The 23,335-nt window shown below is 47.2% G+C and overlaps 1 protein-coding gene across 1 annotated transcript in view; it reads left to right on the forward strand.

Moving 5' to 3' along the window:
* The first annotated feature begins 14,020 nt into the window (after positions 1-14,020).
* LOC124545442 (probable G-protein coupled receptor Mth-like 1) overlaps positions 14,021-23,335 on the forward strand; it is a 133,541-nt gene continuing 124,226 nt past the window's right edge. Inside the window, exon 1 of the mRNA XM_047124364.1 lies at positions 14,021-14,078. The gene's annotated coding sequence lies outside the window, so the exon portion shown is untranslated. The remainder of the gene's footprint in view (positions 14,079-23,335) is intronic.

The raw sequence follows: 23,335 nt of genomic DNA on the forward strand, positions 1-23,335 counted from the left end.
GTTATTTGGCTGTTCAGTGTAGTGCCCTTTAGTAAAGTGTTGCTTCTTGCCAGCATTTTTCAAAAGTTTATTTCGAACAGGATTTGGAGAATATATGCCATTATGGAAGGTCACTAGCTCGTATGTCAGTATAATTGGCTCCGACTGCAACCCATTTGGAAGTATATACAGGCTCGACAAGGTGGTATGATGGGATATTCAAATGGTTAGCATTTCAGCACAGTTTCTCAAAGTAAATGGAAATAACGTCATCTACATTCTAGTCTGTTGTTGTTGTTATGGCCTTCAGTCCAGAGACTGGTTTGATGCAGTTCTTCACGCTACTACATTGTGTGCAAGCTTCTTCATCTCCAACTAACTACTGCAATCTACATCCTTCTGAATCTGCTTAGTGTATTCATCTCTTGGCCTCCCTCCACGATTTTTACCCTCCACGCTGCCCTTAAATACTAAATTTGTGATTCCTTGATGCCTCAGAACATGTCCTACCAACCGATCCCTTCTTCTAGTCAAGTTGTGCCACAAACTCCTCTTCTCACCAATTCTATTCAATATCTCCTCATTAGTTATGTGATCCACCCATCTAATCTCCAGCATTCTACTGTAGCACCACATTTCGAAAGCTTCTATTCTCTTCTTGTCCACACTATTTATCGTCCATGTTTCACCTCCATACATGGCCACACTCCATACAAATACTTTCAGAAACGAGTTCCTGACACTTAAATCTATACTTGATGTTAACAAATTTCTCTTCTTCAGAAACGCGTTCCTTGACATTGCCAATCTACGTTTTATATCCACACTACTTCGACCATCATCAGTTATTTTGCTCCCCAAATAGCAAAACCCATTTACTACCTTAAGCGTCTCATTTCCTAATCTAATTCCCTCAACATCACCCGATTTAATTCGAATACATTCCATTATCCTCGTTTTGCTTTGGTTGGTGTTCATCTTATATCCTCCTTTCAAAACACTGTCCATTCCGTTCAACTGCTCTTCCAAGTATTTGCTGTTTCTGATAGCATTACAATGTCATCGGCGAACCTCAAAGTTTTTCCTTTACTGCTTGCTAAATATATAGATTGAATAACATCGCGGATAGGCTACAAACCTGTCCCACTCCCTTCCTCCCAATCACTGCTTCCCTTTCACGCCCGTCGACTCTTATAACTGCAATCTGGTTTCTGTACAAATTGTAAATAGCCTTTCGCTCCCTGCCACCTTAAGAATTTGAAAGAGGCTATTCCAGTCAGCATTGTGAAAAGCTTTCTCTAAGTCTACAAATGCTAGAAACGTAGGTTTGCCTTTCCTTAATCTATTTTCTAAGTTAAGTCGTAGGGTTAGTATTGCCTGACGTGTTCCAACATTTCTACGGAATCCAATCTGATCTTTGGGGAGGTCGGTTTCTCCCAGTTTTTTCAATTGTCTGTAAAGAATTCTTGTTAGAATTTTGCAGTCGTGGCTTATTAAACTGATAGTTCGGTAATTTTCACATCTGTCAACACCTGCTTTCTTTGGGATTTTAATTATTATATTCTTCTTGAAGCCTGAGGGTATTTCGCCTGTCTCATACATCTTGCTGACCAGATGATAGAGTTTTGTCAGGGTTGGTTCTCTCAAGGCTATCAGTAGTTCTAATGGAATGTTGTCTACTCCCAGGACCTTGTTTTGGCTTAGGTCTTCCACTGTTCTGTCAAACTCTTCAAGCAGTATCATATCCCCGTTTCATCTTCATCTACTTCCTCTTACATTTCCTCAATATTGTCCTCAAGTACATCACCCTTGTACAGACCCTCTATATACTGATTCCACCTTTCTGCTTTCCCTTCCCGTGGTCTAGGGGTAGCGTCTTTGATTCATAATCAAAACGTCTTCGGTCCCGGATTCGATCCCCGCCACTGCCTAAATTTTGATAAATAATCAGCATTGGCGGCTGAAGACTTCCGGCATAAGAAGTCAGCCTCATTCTCCCAACGGCCTTGTCAAAGAGGGCGGAGGAGCGGATAGAGGTTCAGGGCACTCTCTTGTCCTAGGGGTGGGAAATTGCCCCTAATGGTGGAAGAATCAGCAATGATCAACGACATGAGGATGCAGAAGGCAATGGAAACAACTCCATTAAAGACACGTAACGTGTATCCACAGGACATGTGGCCTGTAATTGAAGAAGTGTCATGATGATCTCTCCATTGGCAAAAGATTCCGGAATAGTCCCCCATTCGGATCTCTGGGAGGGGACTGCCAAGGGGGAGGTTACCATGAGAAAAAGATTGAATAATCAACGAAAGGATAAGGTTCTACGAGTCGGGGCGTGGAATGTCAGAAGCTCGAACGTGGTAGGGAAACTAGAAAATCTGAAAAGGGAAATGCAAAAGCTCAATCTAGATATAGTAGGGGTCAGTGAAGTGAAGTGGAAGGAAGACAAGGATTTCTGGTCAGATGAGTATCGGGTAACATCAACAGCAGCAGAAAATGGTATAACAAGTGTAGGATTCGTTATGAATAGGAAGGTGGGGCAGAGGGTGTGTTACTGTGAACAGTTCAGTGACCGGGTTGTTCTAATCAGAATCGACAGCAGACCAACACCGACAACGATAGTTCAGGTATACATGCCAACGTCGCAAGCTGAAGATGAACAGATAGAGAAAGTGTATGAGGATAATGAAAGGGTAATGCAGTATGTAAAGGGGGACGAAAATCTAATAGTCATGGACGACTGGAATGAAGTTGTAGGGGAAGTAGAAGAGGAAAAGGTTACAGGAAATATGGGCTTGGGACAAGGAATGAAAGACTAACTGAGTTCTGTAACAAGTTTCAGCTAGTAATAGCGAATACTCTGTTCAAGAATCACAAGAGTAGGAGGTATACTTGGAAAAGGCCGGGAGATACGGGAAGATTTCAATTAGATTATATCATGGTCAGACAGAGATTCCGAAATCAGATACTGGGTTGTAAGGCATACCCAGGAGCAGATATAGACTCAGATCACAATATAGTAGTGATGAAGAGTAGGCTGAAGTTCAAGACATTAGTCAGGAAGAATCGATACGCAAAGAAGTGGGATACGAAAGTACTAAGGAATGACGAGATACGTTTGAAGTTCTCTAACGCTATAGATACAGCAATAAGGAATAGCGCAGTAGGCAGTACAGTTGAAGAGGAATGGACATCTCTAAGAAGGGCCATCACAGAAGTTGGGAAGGAAAACATAGGTACAAAGAAGGTAGCTGCGAAGAAACCATGGGTAACAGAAGAAATACTTCAGTTGATTGATGAAAGGAGGAAGTACAAACATGTTCCGGGAACATCAGGAATACAGAAATACAAGTCGCTGAGGAATGAAATACACTCCTGGAAATGGAAAAAAGAACACATTGACACCGGTGTGTCAGACCCACCATACTTGCTCCGGACACTGCGAGAGGGCTGCACAAGCAATGATCACACGCACGGCACAGCGGACACACCAGGAACCGCGGTGTTGGCCGTCGAATGGCGCTAGCTGCGCAGCATTTGTGCACCGCCGCCGTCAGTGTCAGCCAGTTTGCCGTGGCATACGGAGCTCCATCGCAGTCTTTAACACTGGTAGCATGCCGCGACAGCGTGGACGTGAACCGTATGTGCAGTTGACGGACTTTGAGCGAGGGCGTATAGTGGGCATGCGGGAGGCCGGGTGGACGTACCGCCGAATTGCTCAACACGTGGGGCGTGAGGTCTCCACAGTACATCGATGTTATCGCCAGTGGTCGGCGGAAGGTGCACGTGCCCGTCGACCTGGGACCGGACCGCAGCGACGCACGGATGCACGCCAAGACCGTAGGATCCTACGCAGTGCCGTAGGGGACCGCACCGCCACTTCCCAGCAAATTAGGGACACTGTTGCTCCTGGGGTATCGGCGAGGACCATTCGCAACCGTCTCCATGAAGCTGGGCTACGGTCCCGCACACCGTTAGGCCGTCTTCCGCTCACGCCCCAACATCGTGCAGCCCGCCTCCAGTGGTGTCGCGACAGGCGTGAATGGAGGGACGAATGGAGACGTGTCGTCTTCAGCGATGAGAGTCGCTTCTGCCTTGGTGCCAATGATGGTCGTATGCGTGTTTGGCGCCGTGCAGGTGAGCGCCACAATCAGGACTGCATACGACCGAGGCACACAGGGGCAACACCCGGCATCATGGTGTGGGGAGCGATCTCCTACACTGGCCGTACACCACTGGTGATCGTCGAGGGGACACTGAATAGTGCACGGTACATCCAAACCGTCATCGAACCCATCGTTCTACCATTCCTAGACCGGCAAGGGAACTTGCTGTTCCAACAGGACAATGCACGTCCGCATGTATCCCGTGCCACCCAACGTGCTCTAGAAGGTGTAAGTCAACTACCCTGGCCAGCAAGATCTCCGGATCTGTCCCCCATTGAGCATGTTTGGGACTGGATGAAGCGTCGTCTCACGCGGTCTGCACGTCCAGCACGAACGCTGGTCCAACTGAGGCGCCAGGTGGAAATGGCATGGCAAGCCGTTCCACAGGACTACATCCAGCATCTCTACGATCGTCTCCATGGGAGAATAGCTGCCTGCATTGCTGCGAAAGGTGGATATACACTGTACTAGTGCCGACATTGTGCATGCTCTGTTGCCTGTGTCTATGTGCCTGTGGTTCTGTCAGTGTGATCATGTGATGTATCTGACCCCAGGAATGTGTCAATAAAGTTTCCCCTTCCTGGGACAATGAATTCACGGTGTTCTTATTTCAATTTCCAGGAGTGTAAATAGGAAGTGCAGGGAAGCTAAGACGAAATGGCTGCAGGAAAAATGTGAAGACATCGAAAAAGATATGATTGTCGGAAGCACAGACTCAGCGTACAGGAATGTCAAAACAACCTTTGGTGACATTAAAAGCAACGGTGGTAACATTAAGAGTGCAACGGGAATTCCACTGTTAAATGCAAAGGAGAGAGCAGATAGGTGGAAAGAATACATTGAAAGCCTCTATGAGGGTGAAGATTTGTCTGATGTGATAGAAGAAGAAACAGAAGTCGATTTAGAAGAGATAGTGGATCCAGTATTAGAATCGGAATTTAAAAGAGCTTTGGAGGACTTACGGTCAAATAAGGCAGAAGGGATAGATAACATTCCATCAGAATTTCTAAAATCATTGGGGGAAGTGGCAACAAAATGACTATTCACGTTGGTGTGTAGAATATATGAGTCTGGCGATATACCATCTGACTTTCGGAAAAGCATCATCCACACAATTCCGAAGACGGCAAGAGCTGACAAGTGCGAGAATTATCGCACAATCAGCTTAGCAGCTCATGCATCGAAGCTGCTTACAAGAATAATATACAGAAGAATGGAAAAGAAAATTGAGAATGCACTAGGTGACGATCAGTTTGGCTTTAGGAAAAGTAAAGGGACGAGAGAGGCAATTCTGACGTTACTGCTAATAATGGAAGCAAGGCTAAAGAAAAATTAAGACACTTTCATAGGATTTGTTGACCTGGAAAAAGCGTTCGACAATATAAAATGGTGCAAGCTGTTCGAGATTCTGTAAAAAGACGGTTCATATACAATATATACAACAATCAAGAGGGAATAATAAAAGTGGACGATCAAGAACGAATTGCTCGTATTAAGAAGGGTGTAAGACAAGGCTGTAGCCTTTCGCCCCTACTCTTCAATCTGTGCATCGAGGAAGCAATGATGGAAATGAAAGGTTCAGGAGTGGAATTAAAATACAAGGTGAAAGTATATCAATGATACGATTCGCTGATGACATTGCTATCCTGAGTGAAAGTGAAGAAGAATTAAACGATCTGCTGAACGGGATGAACAGTGTAATGAGTACACAGTATGGTTTGAGAGTAAATCGGAGAAAGACGAACGTAATGAAAAGTAGTAGAAATGAGAACAGAGAGAAACTTAACATCAGGATTGATGGTCACGAAGTCAATGAAGTTAAGGAATTCTGCTACCTAAGCAGTAAAATAACCAATGACGGACGGAGCAAGGAGGACATCAAAAGCAGACTCGCTATGGCAAAAAAGGCATTTCTGGCCAAGAGAAGTCTACTAATATCAAATACCGGCCTTAATTTGAGGAAGAAATTTCTGAGGATGTACGTCTGGAGTACAGCATTGTATGGGAGTGAAACATGGACTGTGAGAAAAGCGGAACAGAAGAGAATCGAAGCATTTGAGATGTGGTGCTATAGACGAATGTTGAAAATTAGGTGGACTGATAAGGTAAGGAATGAGGAGGTTCTACGCAGAATCGGAGAGGAAAGGAGTATGTGGAAAACACTGATAAGGAGAAGGGACAGGATGATAGGACATCTGCTAAGACAAGAGGGAATAACTTCCATGGTACTAGAGGGAGCTGTAGAGGGCAAGAACTGTAGAGGAAGACAGAGATTGGAATACGTCAAGCAAATAATTGAGGACGGAGGTTGCAAGTGCTACTCTGAGATGAAGAGGTTAGCACAGGAAAGGAATTCGTGGCGGGCCGCATCGAACCAGTCAGTAGACCGATGACCAAAAAAAAAAAAAAAAATCTACATCTACACCCATTCTCCGCAAGCCACCTGAAGGTGTGTGGCGGAGGGTACCTTGAGTAATTCTATCGGTTCTCCCTTCTATTCCAGTCTCGTATTGTTCGTGGAAAGGACTGTCGGTATGCCTCTGTGTGGGCTCTAATCTCTCTGATTTTAGTTTATCTATCATCTCCGTAACGCTTTCGCGATTACTAAATGATCCTGTAACGAAGCGCGCTGCTCTCCGTTGGATCTTTTCTATCTCTTCTATCAACCCTATCCGGTACGGATCCCACATTGCTGAGCAGTATTCAAGCAGTGGGCGAACAAGCATACTGTAACCTACTTCCTTTGTTTTCGGATTGCATTTCCTAAGGATTCTTCCAATGAATCTCAGTCTGGCATCTGCTTTACTGACGATCAACTTTATATGATCATTCCATTTTAAATCACTCCTAATGCCTACTCCCAGATAATTTATGGAATTAACTGCTTCCAGTTGCTGACCTGCTATATTGTAGCTAAATGATAAGGGATCTTTCTTTTTATGTATTCGCAGCACATTACACTTGTCTACATTGAGATTCAATTGCATTTCCTGCACCATGCGTCAATTCGCTGCAGATCCTCCTGCATTTCAGTACAATTTTGCATTGTGACAACCTCTCGATATACCACAGCATCATCCGCAAAAAGCCTCAGTGAACTTCCGATGTCATCCACAAGGTCTTTTATGTACACTCCTGGAAATTGAAATAAGAACACCGTGAATTCATTGTCCCAGGAAGGGGAAACTTTATTGACACATTCCTGGGGTCAGATACATCACATGATCACACTGACAGAACCACAGGCACATAGACACAGGCAACAGAGCATGCACAATGTCGGCACTAGTACAGTGTATATCCACCTTTCGCAGCAATGCAGGCTGCTATTCTCCCATGGAGACGATCGTAGAGATACTGGATGTAGTCCTGTGCAACGGCTTGCCATGCCATTTCCACCTAGCGCCTCAGTTGGACCAGCGTTCGTGCTGGACGTGCAGACCGCGTGAGACGACGCTTCATCCAGTCCCAAACATACTCAATGGGGGACAGATCCGGAGATCTTGCTGGCCAGGGTAGTTGACTTACACCTTCTAGAGCACGTTGGGTGGCACGGGATACATGCGGACGTGCATTGTCCTGTTGGAACAGCAAGTTCCCTTGCCGGTCTAGGAATGGTAGAACGATGGGTTCGATGACGGTTTGGATGTACCGTGCACTATTCAGTGTCCCCTCGACGATCACCAGTGGTGTACGGCCAGTGTAGGAGATCGCTCCCCACACCATGATGCCGGGTGTTGCCCCTGTGTGCCTCGGTCGTATGCAGTCCTGATTGTGGCGCTCACCTGCACGGCGCCAAACACGCATACGACCATCATTGGAACCAAGGCAGAAGCGACTCTCATCGCTGAAGACGACACGTCTCCATTCGTCCCTCCATTCACGCCTGTCGCGACACCACTGGAGGCGGGCTGCACGATGTTGGGGCGTGAGCGGAAGACGGCCTAACGGTGTGCGGGACCGTAGCCCAGCTTCATGGAGACGGTTGCGAATGGTCCTCGCCGATACCCCAGGAGCAACAGTGTCCCTAATTTGCTGGGAAGTGGCGGTGCGGTCCCCTACGGCACTGCGTAGGATCCTACGGTCTTGGCGTGCATCCGTGCGTCGCTGCGGTCCGGTCCCAGGTCGACGGGCACGTGCACCTTCCGCCGACTACTGGCGACAACATCGATGTACTGTGGAGGCCTCACGCCCCACGTGTTGAGCAATTCGGCGGTACGTCCACCCGGCCTCACGCATGCCCATTATACGCCCTCGCTCAAAGTCCGTCAACTGCACATACGGTTCACGTCCACGCTGTCGCGGCATGCTACCAGTGTTAAAGACTGCGATGGAGCTCCGTATGCCACGGCAAACTGGCTGACACTGACGGCGGCGGTGCACAAATGCTTCGCAGCTAGCGCCATTCGACGGCCAACACCGCGGTTCCTGGTGTGTCTGCTGTGCCGTGCGTGTGATCATTGCTTGTACAGCCCTCTCGCAGTGTCCGGAGCAAGTATGGTGGGTCTGACACACCGGTGTCAATGTGTTCTTTTTTCCATTTCCAGGAGTGTATATTGTGAATAGCAACGGTCCTACGACACTCCCTTGCGGCACACCTGAACTCACTCTTACTTCGGAAGACTTTATTATCGGGATGAGTGTATACGTATATGGACGCTGAGATTGAAGGACTCTTGGACAGAGTTGAATGAGCATGTAATGAAGTACTTGTACCTGTCATCTAAGCCGGTGTCCAGTTGGATGTTCTACCGGGTTTTGAGCCATAGTTGCTGCCAGGCGAAGCAGCTATGTGTACTAAATTTCGAACTCGGTGCACCCCCAAATCACCTACAAATTCAACACATGGTTCAAGTGGTTCAGAGCACTATGCGATTTAACTTCTGAGGTCATCAGTCGCCTAGTAGAACTACTTAAACCTAACTAACCTAAGGACATCATACACACCCATGCCCGAGGCAGGATTCGAACCTGCGACCGTAGCGGTCACGCGGTTCCAAACTGAAGCGTCTAGAACCGCACGGCCACACCGGCCGGCCACAAATTCAACACGAGATGTTTCTATTGTACTGTAAACACACAAACCTTAACCCGTCGGCACACGGACCGTGCTGTGGATCGTTAACGTTGAGCGTGCGAAGTTGAACGTGCTGCTGAACGCTCAGGAACGATGCGACTTGTGCATACGGTACGTGGGCCCCAACGTGGTATACGCGATCGCAACGCACTCCAGCGGCAGTTGAGGGATGTTTCTAGTTCGTAAATAACACAGTTTGCTCAAAGAGCGCGCGTAAAATTCCCACGTTAGCTCTATTAAAACGCACATTTCTTCCATCGTCCACGAAAGGGAAAGTACCATGTCAAATCAATAAGGACAAAGGCTCATAAATGTTCCATTACAAACAGTACGGTTCAAATTTGGAATACTTCTCCGCATAAGATAAACATTGTTTCGTCATTCCCGCATTTTAGTAAAACCCCCAGGTCAGTCTTACTTGACCACTGTTCCTACCAAGCAGCAGAATCTTTGCAACATGTGAATTACAAAGTGTAAAAGAAAAAGGAGCAAAATATCTTTATACAAGTAGCGCAAGCTGTCCTGTAGATTAAGCCAATCGAACAAAGTCATCAAAAAAAAAAAAAAAAAAAAAAAAGGAAAAGAGGAAAGGTGAACTTAATATTTACATACCATCAAATATTGTAGTATATACTTAAATTAAACTAGTAATAAAGTATGAGAACCTAATAAAAACGTGAATGTTAGGAAAAAAAATTTGGAAACGTCAAGACATGAACCACCGCCCCATCTAACGGCTGTATTGAGGTCACGGACGCTACTAATTACGCTAAACCAACAACTCAATACTCGAATTTAATCATACGGCTTGCTTAAAACCTTAATCGTAGATATGTTACTAACTGAAATTTATTTATAACAAATTGTACCAAGAACAATACGTTTTGGGTGGATCTTCAGAGTGTCGCTGACTTCAAATAGCCTACTCTCATAATACGCAAGTTACAATAATTCTTTTGCCACAAATATGTTTCTCATTATTTTATTGCAACGAATCACAAAGATAACAACGGGTTTTCCAGTGATTGTCAATTTGCTGGTGCCTAGAAACGGCATAAACAGGGTTATTACAAATGATTGAAGCGATTTCACAGTTCTACAATAACTTTATTATTTGAGATATTTTCACAATGCTTTGCACACACATACAAAAACTCAAAAAGTTTTTTTAGGCATTCACAAATGTTCGATATGTGCCCCTTTAGTGATTCGGCAGACATCAAGCCGATAATCAAGTTCCTCCCACACTCGGCGCAGCATGTCCCCATCAATGAGTTCGAAAGCATCGTTGATGCGAGCTCGCAGTTCTGGCACGTTTCTTGGTAGAGGAGGTTTAAACACTGAATCTTTCACATAACCCCACAGAAAGAAATCGCATGGGGTTAAGTCGGGAGAGCGTGGAGGCCATGACATGAATTGCTGATCATGATCTCCACCACGACCCATCCATCGGTTTTCCAATCTCCTGTTTAAGAAATGCCGAACATCATGATGGAAGTGCGGTGGAGCACCATCCTGTTGAAAGATGAAATCCGCGCTGTCGGTCTCCAGTTGTGGCACGAGCCAATTTTCCAGCATGTCCAGATACACCTGTCCTGTAACGTTTTTTTTTTTTTTTTGCAGAAGAAAAAGGGGCCGTAAACTTTAAACCGTGAGATTGCACAAAACACGATAACTTTTGGTGAATTGCAAATTTGCTGCACGAATGCGTGAGGATTCTGTACTGCCCAGATTCGCACATTGTGTCTGTTCACTTCACCATTAAGAAAAAATGTTGCTTCATCACTGAAAACAAGTTTCGCACTGAACGCATCCTGTTCCATGAGCTGTTGCAACCGCGCCGAAAATTCAAAGCGTTTGACTTTGTCATCGTGTGTCAGGGCTTGTAGCAATTGTAAACGGTAAGGCTTCTGCTTTAGCCTTTTCCGTCAGATTTTCCAAACTGTCGGCTGTGGTACGTTTAGCTCCCTGCTTGCTTTGTTCGTCTACTTCCGAGGGCTACGCGTGAAACTTGCCCGCACGCGTTCAACCGTTTCTTCGCTCACTGCAGGCCGACCCGTTGATTTCCCCTTACAGAGGCATCCAGAAGCTTTAAACTGCGCATACCATCGCCGAATGGAGATAGCAGTTGGTGGATCTTTGCTGAACTTCGTCCTGAAGTGTCGTTGCACTGTTATGACGGACGGATGTGAGTGCATTTCAAGCACGACATACGCTTTCTCGGCTCCTGTCGCCAATTTGTCTCACTGCGCTCTCGAGCACTCTGGCGGCAGAAACCTGAAGTGCGGCTTCAGCCGAACAAAACTTTATGAGTTTTTCTACGTATCTCTTGTGCGTCGTGACCATATGACAATGAATGGAGCTACAGTGAATTTATGAAACCGCTTCAATCATTTGTAATTGCCCTGTATTTAGGGTGTTACAAAAAGGTACTGCCAAACTTTCAGGAAACATTCCTCACACACAAATAAAGAAAAGATGTCGACATGTGTCCGGAAACGCTTAATTTCCATGTTAGAGCTCATTTTAGTTTCGTCAGTATGTACTGTACTTCCTCGATTCTCCGCCAGTTGGCCCAATTGAAGGAAGGTAATGTTGGCTTCGGTGCTTGTGTTGAGATGCGACTCATTGCTCTACAGTACTAGCATCAAGCACATCAGTACGTAGAATTAACAGGTTAGTGTTCATCACGAACGTGGTTTTGCAGTCAGTGCAATGTTTACAAATGCGGAGTTGGCAGATGCCCATTTGATCTACGGATTAGCACGGGGCAATAGCCGTGGCGCGGTACGTTTGTATCGAGACAGATTTCCAGAACGCAGGTGTCTCCACAGGAAGACGTTCGAAGCAATTGATCGGCGTCTTAGGGAGCACGGAACATTCCAGCCTATGACTCGCGACTGAGGAAGACCTAGAATGACGAGGACACCTGCAATGGACGAGGCAATTCTTCGTGCAGTTGACGATAACCCTAATGTCAGCGTCAGAGAAGTTGCTGCTGTACAAGGCAACGTTGACCACGTCACTGTATGGAGAGTGCTACGGGAGAACCAGTTGTTTCCGTACCATGTACAGCGTGTGCAGGCACTATCAGCAGCTGTTTGGCCTCCACGGGTACACTTCTGCGAATGGTTCATCCAACAATGTATCAATCCTCATTTCAATGCAAATGTTCTCTTTACGGATGAGGCTTCATTCCAGCGTGATCAAATTGTAAATTTTCACTATCAACATGCGTGGGCTGAAGAGAATCCGCACGCAATTGCGCAATCACGTCATCAACACAGATTTTCTCTGAACGTTTGGGCAGGCATTGTTGGTGATGTCTCGATTGGGCCCCATGTTCTTCCACCTACGCTCAACGGAGTACGTTATCGTGATTTCATTCGGGATACTCTACCTGTGCTGCTAGAACATGTGCCTTAACAAGTACGACACAACATGTGGTTCATGCACGATGGAGCTCCTGCACATTTCAGTCGAAGTGTTCGTACGCTTCTCAACAACAGATTCGGTGACCGATGGATTGGTAGAGGCGGACCAATTCCATGGCCCCCACGCTCTCCTGACCTCAACCCTCTTGACTTTCATTTATGGGGGCATTTGAAAGCTCTTGCCTACGCAACTCCGGTACCAAATGTAGAGACTCTTCGTGCTCGTATTGTGGACGGCTGTGATACAATACGCCATTCTCCAGGGCTGCATCAGCGCATCAGGAATTCCATGCGACGGAGGGTGGATGCATGTATCCTCGCTAACGGAGGACATTTTCAACATTTCCTGTAACAAAGTGTTCAAAGTCATGCTAGTATGTTCTGTTGCTGTGTGTTTCCATTCCATTAATGTGATTTTGAAGAGAAGCAATAAAATGAGCTCTAACATGGAAAGTATGCGTTTCCGGACACATGTTCACATAACATATTTTCTTTCTTTGTGTGTAAGGAATGTTTCCTGAAAGTTTGGATGTTCCTTTTTGTAACACCCTGTACATATAGGCTTGAAATGAATGCCAAAATGGCTTTGGTTCAAATGGCTCTGAGCACTATGGGACTTAACTACTGTGGTCATCAGTCCCCTAGAACTTAGAACTACTTAAACCTAACTAACCAAAGGACATCACACACATCCATGCCCGAGGCAGGATTCGAACCTGCGACCGTAGCAGTCGCGCGGTTCCGGACTGCGCGCCTAGAACCGCTAGACCACCGCGGCCGGCAAAATGAATGCCAATATGGCGCCTCACAACTCTGTACTGTAGGGAGACGGCGTGTGTGTAACGTAGGTGGCGTTGTGCCATCTCATTGGTGATCGCTTAGATGCACGCTCAGAATATCTGACATACCAGATATTGCTCTGCACGTTCAGAAAGACTCCCGAACGTGCTATTCCACACTATGACGTCAGAAACTCAGCACGCTCAACGCTGAACGTTCGGATGCACGGTCCGTCTGCTGACGGCTTTAGACCGTTAGAAGCGCCGCCCGAAAGAGGAGAGACGGTGAGTGGTCGGTGCTGCTCACAGATGCCGACCGGGGAGTGGCTGGCGCCGGAGGAGTTCTGCGCGGAGCGCGTGCTGTTCAGGGACTCCTCGCTGGTGGTGTTGGCGTGCCTGCACCTCGAGGTTCCGTCGTCGGCGCTGCACGTGGTGGAGGGCGTGCTGCTCGCGCTGGGCGGGCTGCTGCTGTGCTGCGCAGTCGCCGTGCAGAGCCTGCTGCTGCTGCCCGCGCGGCTGCGCCGCCGCCTGCACGCGCGCCTCTCGCTGGCCCACAACGCCACGCTGGCCGCCGCCTTCGTCGCCCTCGCCGTGCTGCACCTCAGCCCCGACGCGGGGTCGCCCACGGGCTGCGTGCTGCTCGGTCAGTACCTAAGGCTGCCGCTGCTCCCACACAGCCGCCACTCTTGTTGGCACTGATGCACGAACCACTGTATTTTTTTTCCTTTATTGACTTTCAATTCCCCCCAAAGGGGGCGGGCTGGCAGCAGCTTAGTACGCTGCTCTACAGCCTACAGACTTTTTTAAAAACGGAAGAAGAAAAGCAACTAGAAAAACAGGCGATAAAACGGTGACTTAAAGCGTAAAATGGCGGAAAATTGCGGAAAGTTAAATCAGAAAGCAAAGGGGTTGGCAATGTTAATAGAATACACAGGAATCAGACAAGTAACATAGTAGACACACAATTAAAAAACATGGCGACGGTCTGGTTCCTGTTCGCAAGAGATAAAAAATCACACCCAGCGACAGTATGATGGCCGTTCGCAACACTTCCCAAAAGACACACGACACAGAACACTCACTGTAAAACACTCACTGTAAAAGACTGCACGAAAATGTCGGCACAAAGATGACACTCCCTGGCCAAGGGCAGATGGGGGGGAGGCGGACCTGGAGGAGGGGGTAAACAAGGAGGGAGGAGAGGGGGTGGGGAACCAAAGGAGGGAGAGGACTCATAAGGGGGAAGAGGGGCAGGGCAGACGCAAGAGGGAATGGGAAAATGCAGAGGAGGCAAATGCAAAAGGACTCAAGGGAGAGAAGGGGGCAGAGAGAGGGGAAGTGGGAAAGAAAGAGGATGGAAGGGGGGAGAGGGAGCCCGGGAAAAGGACAGAGGAAAGGAGGGGGAGTTGATAGGAGGGATAAATGGAGGTAGAGAGGGCATCATCTAGGAGGGGCAGTTGATGGGAGCCACCTTGGGAAAGGAGATGAAGGGCGTAGAGATGGAGGGTAGGGGGACACGACAGTGAAGACGTGGCAGGGGGCCGGGACAGGAGAGGAGAGGAGCAACCAGGGGGTGAGGGGGATCAAGGCGGTGGGAGGTGTAGAGGATGCGGATATGTTCGAGGAATATGAGCAGATGGGGGGAGGAATGAGGTCATAGAGGATACCCGTGGGGGATGGGAGGCATATACAGAAGGCGAGGTGGAGTGCATGACGCTCAAGGATCTGGAGGGACATAGAATTTGGGGGGGGGGGGCGGCAGATATCCAGGTGGGACTGGCATAACAGAGGATGGGACGGATTAAGGATTTGTAGGTGAGGAGGATGGTAGAGCGGTGCAACCCCCATGTCCGGCCAGAGAGGAGTTTGAGGAGTCGGAGGCAGTTGTGGGCTTTGGATTGGATGGAGCGGAGATGAGGGATTTAGGTGAGGTGATGGTCCATGGTGAGGCCAAGGTAGGTGAGGGTGGGGGTGAGACACTTTATTGCGCCTGGGCTATATACACCATCAGCCAGAACTACCTAATAGCAAGTACCCGATGGTTATCATTAAACTTTCCGTATTTAACACGCTGTAGCACGGAAACTACACTACTGGCCATTACAATTGCTACACCACGAAGATGACGTGCTACAGACGTGAAATTTAACCGACAGGAAGAAGATGCTTTGATATGCAAATGATTAGCTTTTCAGAGCATTCACACAAAGTTGGCGCTGGTGGCGACACCTACAACGTACTGACATTAGAAAAGTTTCCAACCGATTTCTCATACACAAACAGCAGTTGACCGGCGTTACCTGGTGAAACGTTGTTGTGATGCCTCGTATAAAGAGGAGAAATGCGTACCATCACGTTTCCGACTTTGATAAAGGTCGGATTGTAGCCTACCGCGGTGGGGTTTATCGTATCGTGACATTGCTGCTGGCTGCTCGCATTATTCTGTTAGCAGAATATGGAATCGGTGGGTTCAGGCGGATTATACGGAACGCTGTGCTGGATCCCAAAGGCCTCGTATCACTAGCAGTCGAGATGACAGCCATCTTATACGCGTGGCTGTAACGGATCGTGCAGCCACGTCTCGATCCCTGAGTCAGCAGATGGGGACGTTTTCAAGCCAACAACCATCTGCACGAACAGTTCGACGAGGTTTGCAGCAGCATAGACTATCAGCTCGGAGACCACGGCTGCGGTTACCCTTGACGCTGCATCACAGACAGGAGCGACTGCGATGGTGTACACAACGACGAACCTGGGTGCACGAGTGGCTAAACGTCATTTTTTCGGATGAATCCAGGTTCTATTTACAGCATCATGATGGTTGCATCCGTGTTTGGCGACATCGCGGTGAACGCACATTGGAAGCGTGTATTCGTCATCGCCATACTGGCGTATCACCTGGCGTGATGGTATGGGGTGCCATTGGTTAAAAGTCTCGGTCACTTCTTGTTCGCATTGGCGGCACTTTGAACAGTGGGCGCTGCATTTCAGATGTGTTACGACCCGTGTCACTGCCCTTAATTCGATGCCTGCGAACCCCTACATTTCAGCAGGATAATGCACGACCCCATGTTGCAGGTCCTGTACGGGCCTTTCTGGATACAGAAAATGTTCGACTGCTGCCCTGGCCAGTACATTCTCCAGACCTCTCACCAATTGAAAACGTCTGGTCAATGGTGGCTCAGCAACTGGCTCGTCACAATACGCCAGTCAGTACTCTTGATGAACTGTGGTATCGTGTTGAAGCTGCATGGGCAGCTGTACCTGTACACGCCATCCAAGCTCTGTTTGACTCAATGCCCAAGGCACATCAAGGCCGTTATTATGGCCAGAGGTAGTTGTTCTGGGTACTGATTTCTCAGGATCTATGCACCCAAATTGCGTGAAAATGTAATTACATGTCAGTTCTAGTATAATATATATGTCCAATGAATACCCGTTTATCATCTGCATTTCTTCTTGGTGTAGCGATTGTAATGGCCAGTAGTGTATCATTCCTACCAAACTTGGTAGCTCTAATGTCCAGACTATATAGTGCATGATTTCCATGCGTCTCAGCACCACCGCCCAGTTCCAACTATGGCCACCAGGTGCCATTATCAGCCATCGTGATTCATAGTTTCACACACCTGACCAATCGCAGTACACTTCTCAAAGTGTCAACATGAGCTTGGACGAGAGGAACAGGGCACTGTTGACGAAGCTCCATTATCAAAACAACAGTAACACTGCAGCTGCACTTCAAGAATATCACCGGCTGAAAGGATTAGGGAGGGGTCATCTTTCTCCACCTGCTGTGCGGAGCATGATAAAGAAGAATCAACTGGAGAACTGGGCGTCGCTCCGGGAAGAGGCCGAAGACCGGTTTCACCACAGATGGTTGATGAAGTCACTGTCGCTATGGAAGACAACGATGCGCCCAATTCCCAATCGTCAGGCAGTGCACGTGCTGGGTCATGACAGCTGAACATCCTGCGGCCCACTGTACAGGAGGTGCTTCGAATCATTCTCAAATGGTATCCGTACAAGGTCCATATCGCACAGCAGCTTGCACCACAGGGCGCACAATGACGTGTTGATTTCGCAAGAATTGAAGTTGACGAGGGCTGGCCCTGGACCACCCTATGGACAGACGAAGCTCATTTTTCTCTGACAGGTGTGGTGAACACACAGAATTGCCCAGTGTGCGAACTTCACCTCCAGTCACTGTGCGCAAAGTTCCTCCATACAGTGAACGTGTCACCGTATGGTGTGGCTTCACGGCTACGTTCATCATTGGCCCTTTTTTGAACAGGTTGGCGCTCGAGGACCAAAGACGTGCAGAGTGCCTGGCCAGCGCTACTCCGATATGCTTCGCCAGCATGTCATACCCGCCCTATAGCAGAGAGACGCATTGAACTCAACAGCTTTCATTCAAGATGGGGCCCCACCGCACATCGCGCGTGAAGTTTACCTGCCTCTCCGAAACACATTTGGAAACGATCGAATTACCAGCCTATCGTTTCCAAATGGTTGGCCGGCACGATCATCTGCTCTCACTCTCCATTATTTCTGTTTGGGGGGCTATCTGAAGGATAAGGTTTACCAGGGGAACATTCACACATGTGCTGATCCGAAGCGCAGCATATCTCTTCGGGTCACTGATGGGCGCCATATTTAGCCCCTTTTGTAGCAATAATGGTACCAGTATGTAATGTTATAATATACCATACCACCATATTGAAAGTGTTTCAATTGAATTGATTCTGGATTATTTCTCTTCCCCATGTCCTTAACATCAATACTGCCAAGTTTCGTTCTCTTACGGTATTTCGTTTCCGTGTCATAACGAGTTAAATAGGGAAAGTTTAATTATAACCACCCAGTATGTCCACCTTTGGCACGATAACAGCAGCGAGTCGTCGTGCGAGGCATGGAAGCAATGATGCCTTGGTAGGTCGCTGGAGGCAGCTGGCACCACTTCTGGACACCCAGATCACCTAACTCCCGTAAATTCCGGGGAGGGGGGCGATGAGCTCTGACACCACTTTTAATGACATCACAGATGTGTTCGACTGGGTTCAGATCTGGCAAGCTGAGGCGCCAGCAGATCAAATGAAACTCGCCACTGTGTTCCTCGGACCACAGTATCACAGTCACATGGCGCATTATCTTGCTGAAAAATGCCACTGTGATCGTCACGAAGTGGTATAAATGGTCTGCAACTCCTTGGTCGTCAAGGTGCCTTGCGCGAGCTCCGCTGGACCCATGGATGCCTATGTGAACGTTCTCCACAGCATAATGTAGCAACTGACAGCTCGTCTCTGTCCCACAGTATAGGTGGTCCCGGTGCTGTTCCCCTGGAGGACAGCGGATTTGCGCCCTAACATTGGCATGATGAGGAAGATATTGGGATCCATTACACCATGCAACGTTCTACAACTATACCAATGTCCAATGCAGATGGTCACATGCCTTTTTGAGTCGTAGCTTCCAATGTAGCTGTGTTAACATTGGCATATGCATTGACTGTCGACTGCGGAGGCCCATCGTTCATTGCACTGGGTGTTCAGACACACTTCCTCTCTGCCCACCAATAAAGTCTGGCGTTAGTTCCGTCACAGTTCGCCGTCTGTTGTCTGTTACCAGTCTGCTCAGCCTACGACGTCCGACATCTGTAATGAGGGGTGGCTGCCCAACCCTGCGACTTCTGGACGTGGTTTCAAATTAGTTTCGCCGTATGTTGAAGACCCTCACCATTGCACGTCTCGAAGACCCGACAAGTCGTGCAGTTTTCGAGTCTCCGGGCCATCACAATCCGCCTCGGTCAAACTCAGACAGATTGCGCGCCTTCCACATTTTGCATATGAACAGCATGCACAGTGATAGCCTACTACATGTTGTGCATGTGTCTGACTAGCAATCATTCCTCGCCAGATGACGCTGCTATCACCTGAATGCGTTTATATCGATAGTATGTCGGTGATCATAATGTTCTGGCTGGTTAGTAAGGACTGATGAGCCCAAACGTTATGACCATCAATCGTTAGCTGCATTTCGGCGCTGAAATGAATCAAAGGTAGCAAGTAAAATTGATGTTAGACCGCGACTCGAAATCTGCTCTGCTGCTTAAGAGAGGAAGCTTGGTGTCCATCGGCACTGAAGGAATGGATCTTAGGTCTTTACACCTGACTGATATATATATATATATATATATATATATATATATATATATATATATATATATATATGTGTGTGTGTGTGTGTTTGTGTGTGTGTGTGTGTGTGTGTGTGTGCGCTGGTAAAGCTCTTTTACAAGAATCGTGACTGTGTGAAAAAAGCCGTTCGTCTGATGTCTGCTAAGGCTCTGGAGAAAATGATTGCAAAATTCGAAAAGACAGGTTCTTTTGAAGTGTAATATGGCAGAGGGATGAAGGCAGTTGGTCAGACGTCTGTTGGAGATGTGGCCACAGCTTTGGAGGGGGGGTCGAGCGGTGGCGTGCATATACTTAGTGTACAGGAAATTGCCCGAATGTGGGAAATGTCTGCGAGCGCTGTGCATAAAATCCTGTGGGACATCCTGCATTGCTATATGCAAAACCTGCTTTAGTCACGAGTTGCCTCCTGCTGATTTGTCAACAACACAGGTGTTGGCTCTGGAATTTCTCGGTCGCATTGAAGTGGACAATGAACAGCCATGAAACATTCTGTGGACAGATGAAGCCAATTTACATCTCCAAGGAGATGTCAATACGCTGAATTGCAGAATATGGACAACGGAAAATCCAAATGCAGATCAACTGGTACCATTTCATTCTGCAAAGATGACTGTTTAATACCTCCCCTTCAATGGCACTGCCATCGGTTAACACTGCCATCGCTGTTGCATAATGAAGGTACTGATGGCGTCTTATCGCTGATGTACTTCACATACGATCAGAATCTCCTTTGGGTTTTCTGTCAGATTACGAGATAGAGTTTTTTTGTGGATACTATTAAAAACCTCTTGCATTGAAATCCGCGCCAAATGACGAGCTCTTTAAAATATTTCCAGTCTTCGGGATTTAGCGCTCTTTAAAATGTGGCATGCTTTTCTCGTTGCTTCTACACCAGTGTTCCGACCCGTTTTGTTTCAAAGACGCCATTACGGGCGAGAACATTATGCTACACATAGGAACTCACTCGCTGAAAATTGTCTGCTTAAGTGTTTCACCTGAAAGTAAATTAATATTTCATTGCAGAAACAGCTTTTGTGTTAGCCTGGTATAAATCTCTCAATTGCTGCCAATACCATTTCATTGATTTAAGCCACTTCTGGTCTACGCTTACATGATTTTGCAGTGCCTGTGTTATTCTGAATTACGACGCAAAGCTCTTTCGTATATACATGCATGTTAAAAGGAGCTTTTCATTGTAATTAAGAATTACACAACACTGTAATATCGTATTTATCCACGACACCGGGCAAGAGACTTTCATGTAAAATGTCTCACATGTACATTAATATACATAATGGATGTACGTGTACAGGTTGCAGACACTTGGTTGGTAACATATGCATGTTTGGGTCTGGCCATAAGTCTTGCATGGATAGCCAAATTTCAAGGGGTCCACTCGCTATAAGAAGCAAATGCAGGTTCGCGTCTGGTCCTGCACAAAATTTCATCGTCATCATTCCATTCTACAGCCGATGGTTATCCATATTCGCAATTGCGAATCCATTTAATGCTTACACAGTCAGTTCGGAAGGAATGGAGACTGTCCCTTAGAAAGGCGTCAAGCGATCATTTTATATATCGAACGGTGATTTATTTTCAAAGAATATTCTTAAGAATTTATTTTATTTACTAGCGATTCATCAAGAACATTAACACATTTAACCACACTATGTAAGCATGGAAGTAGTTGCCACGGAGTAACTGATGAAATCATAACCAAATTCCTTTTAACAAATGGGAATTTTATTCACTTTCATAGTGCCTAAAGGCATGTTTTTTAAGAAACAGATTTAAAATTATAATCAGAAAGCACCCTCTAAATATCAAAGTTACAATTTATTCAGAGGCAGAAAGAAACAAGTTTTCGGGCAGAGAACCTTGCTGCTCCCAGAAAATATTAGATACAGGCTCCCAGGTAGATGCTATTTTCCTTGACTTCCGGAAGGCGTTCAATATAGTTCCGCACTGTCGCCTGATAAACAAAGTAAGAGCCTACGGAATATCAGACCAGCTGTGTGGCTGGATTGAAGAGTTTTTAGCAAACAGAACACAGCATGTTGTTATCAATGGAGAGACGTCTACAGACCTTAAAGTAACCTCTGGCGTGCCACAGGGGAGTGTTATGGGACCATTGCTTTTCACAATATATATAAATGACCTAGTAGATAGTGTCGGAAGTTCCATGCGGCTCTTCGAGGCTGATGCTGTAGTATACAGAGAAGTTGCAGCATTAGAAAATTGTAGCGAAATGCAGGAAGATCTGCAGCGGATAAGCACTTGGTACAGGGAGTGGCAACTGACCCTTAACATAGACAAATGTAATGTATTCCGAATACATAGAAAGAAGGATCCTTTATTGTATGATTATATGATAGCGGAACAAATACTGCTAGCAGTTACTTCTGTAAAATATCTGGGAGAATGCGTACGGAGCCATTTGAAATGGAATGATCATATAAAATTAATTGTTGGTAAGGCGGGTGCTAGGTTGAGATTCGTTGGGAGAGTCCTTAGAAAATGTAGTCCATCAACAAAGGAGGTCGCTTACAAAACACTCGTTCGACCTATACTTGAGTATTGCTCATCAGTGTTGGATCCGTACCAGATCGGGTTGACGGAGGAGATAGAGAAGATCCAAAGAAGAGCGGCGCGTTTCGTCACAGGGTTATTTGGTAACCGTGATAGCGTTACGGAGATGTTTAGCAAACTCAAGTGGCACACTCTGCAAGAGAGGCGCTCTGCATCGCGGTGTAGCTTGCTCGCCAGGTTTCAAGAGGGTGCGTCTCTGGATGAGGTATCGAATATATTGCTTCCCCCTACTTATACCTCCCGAGGAGATCACGAATGTAAAATTAGAGAGATTCGAGAGCGCACGGAGGCTTTCAGACAGTCGTTCTTCCCGCGAACCATACGCGACTGGAACAAAAAAGGGAGTTAATGACAGTGGCACGTAAAGTGCCCTCCGCCACACACCGTTGGGTGGCTTGCGGAGTATAAATGTAGATGTAGATGTAGGAAGCCGCGCCGATCTCCCGTCTCACGACGTCGCAGCTCGCAACGGCCAGACTAATGTCGTGGGTTGACTCCTGTTGCTCTCGTGTCGACCGCGAAGCCACTACCCCTCGCTATACCCCGCGGCCCATTGGACTCCCGTGGCGACCTCACATGCGCCGACGGTCAAGACGGACAAGTCATCTTGTGTGTCAGTGCGCGACCGACCAACCGATCGATCCAACCGCCAATGACCATTGCCTGAGCAAACTCGAGCAGACTGGCGGCCTAACGCGCAGACTCAGACGCAGGAACTAAGCCCCGACCGGGCGACCACTCGCAGAGTTCTCCTACTGGCGGAGTGGAAAGACTCATTTTGCCGGCTTTAAAGGTTGATCCGAACGACAGACATACTAGCACTCAGAATGACAGACACACACTAACTGCCTGACAAATGCGGACGAGAGACAGACTAGCAAGCTGGGGACGAGAGACTGGCCCAGACTCCTCGCCGTCGGAGTGGCCGTACGGTTCTAGGCGCTACAGTCTGGAACCGAGCGACCGTTGCGGTCGCAGGTTCGAATCCTGCCTAGGGCATGGATGTGTGTGGTGTCCTTGGGTTAGTTAATTTTAATTAGTTCTAGGTTCTAGGCGCCTGATGACCTCAGAAGTTAAGTCGCATAGTGCTCAGAGCCATTTGAAGCCAGACTCC

This window comes from Schistocerca americana, chromosome 8 (genome assembly GCF_021461395.2).
Source record: "Schistocerca americana isolate TAMUIC-IGC-003095 chromosome 8, iqSchAmer2.1, whole genome shotgun sequence".
In the NCBI taxonomy this organism is placed as follows: Eukaryota; Metazoa; Arthropoda; class Insecta; order Orthoptera; family Acrididae; genus Schistocerca; species Schistocerca americana.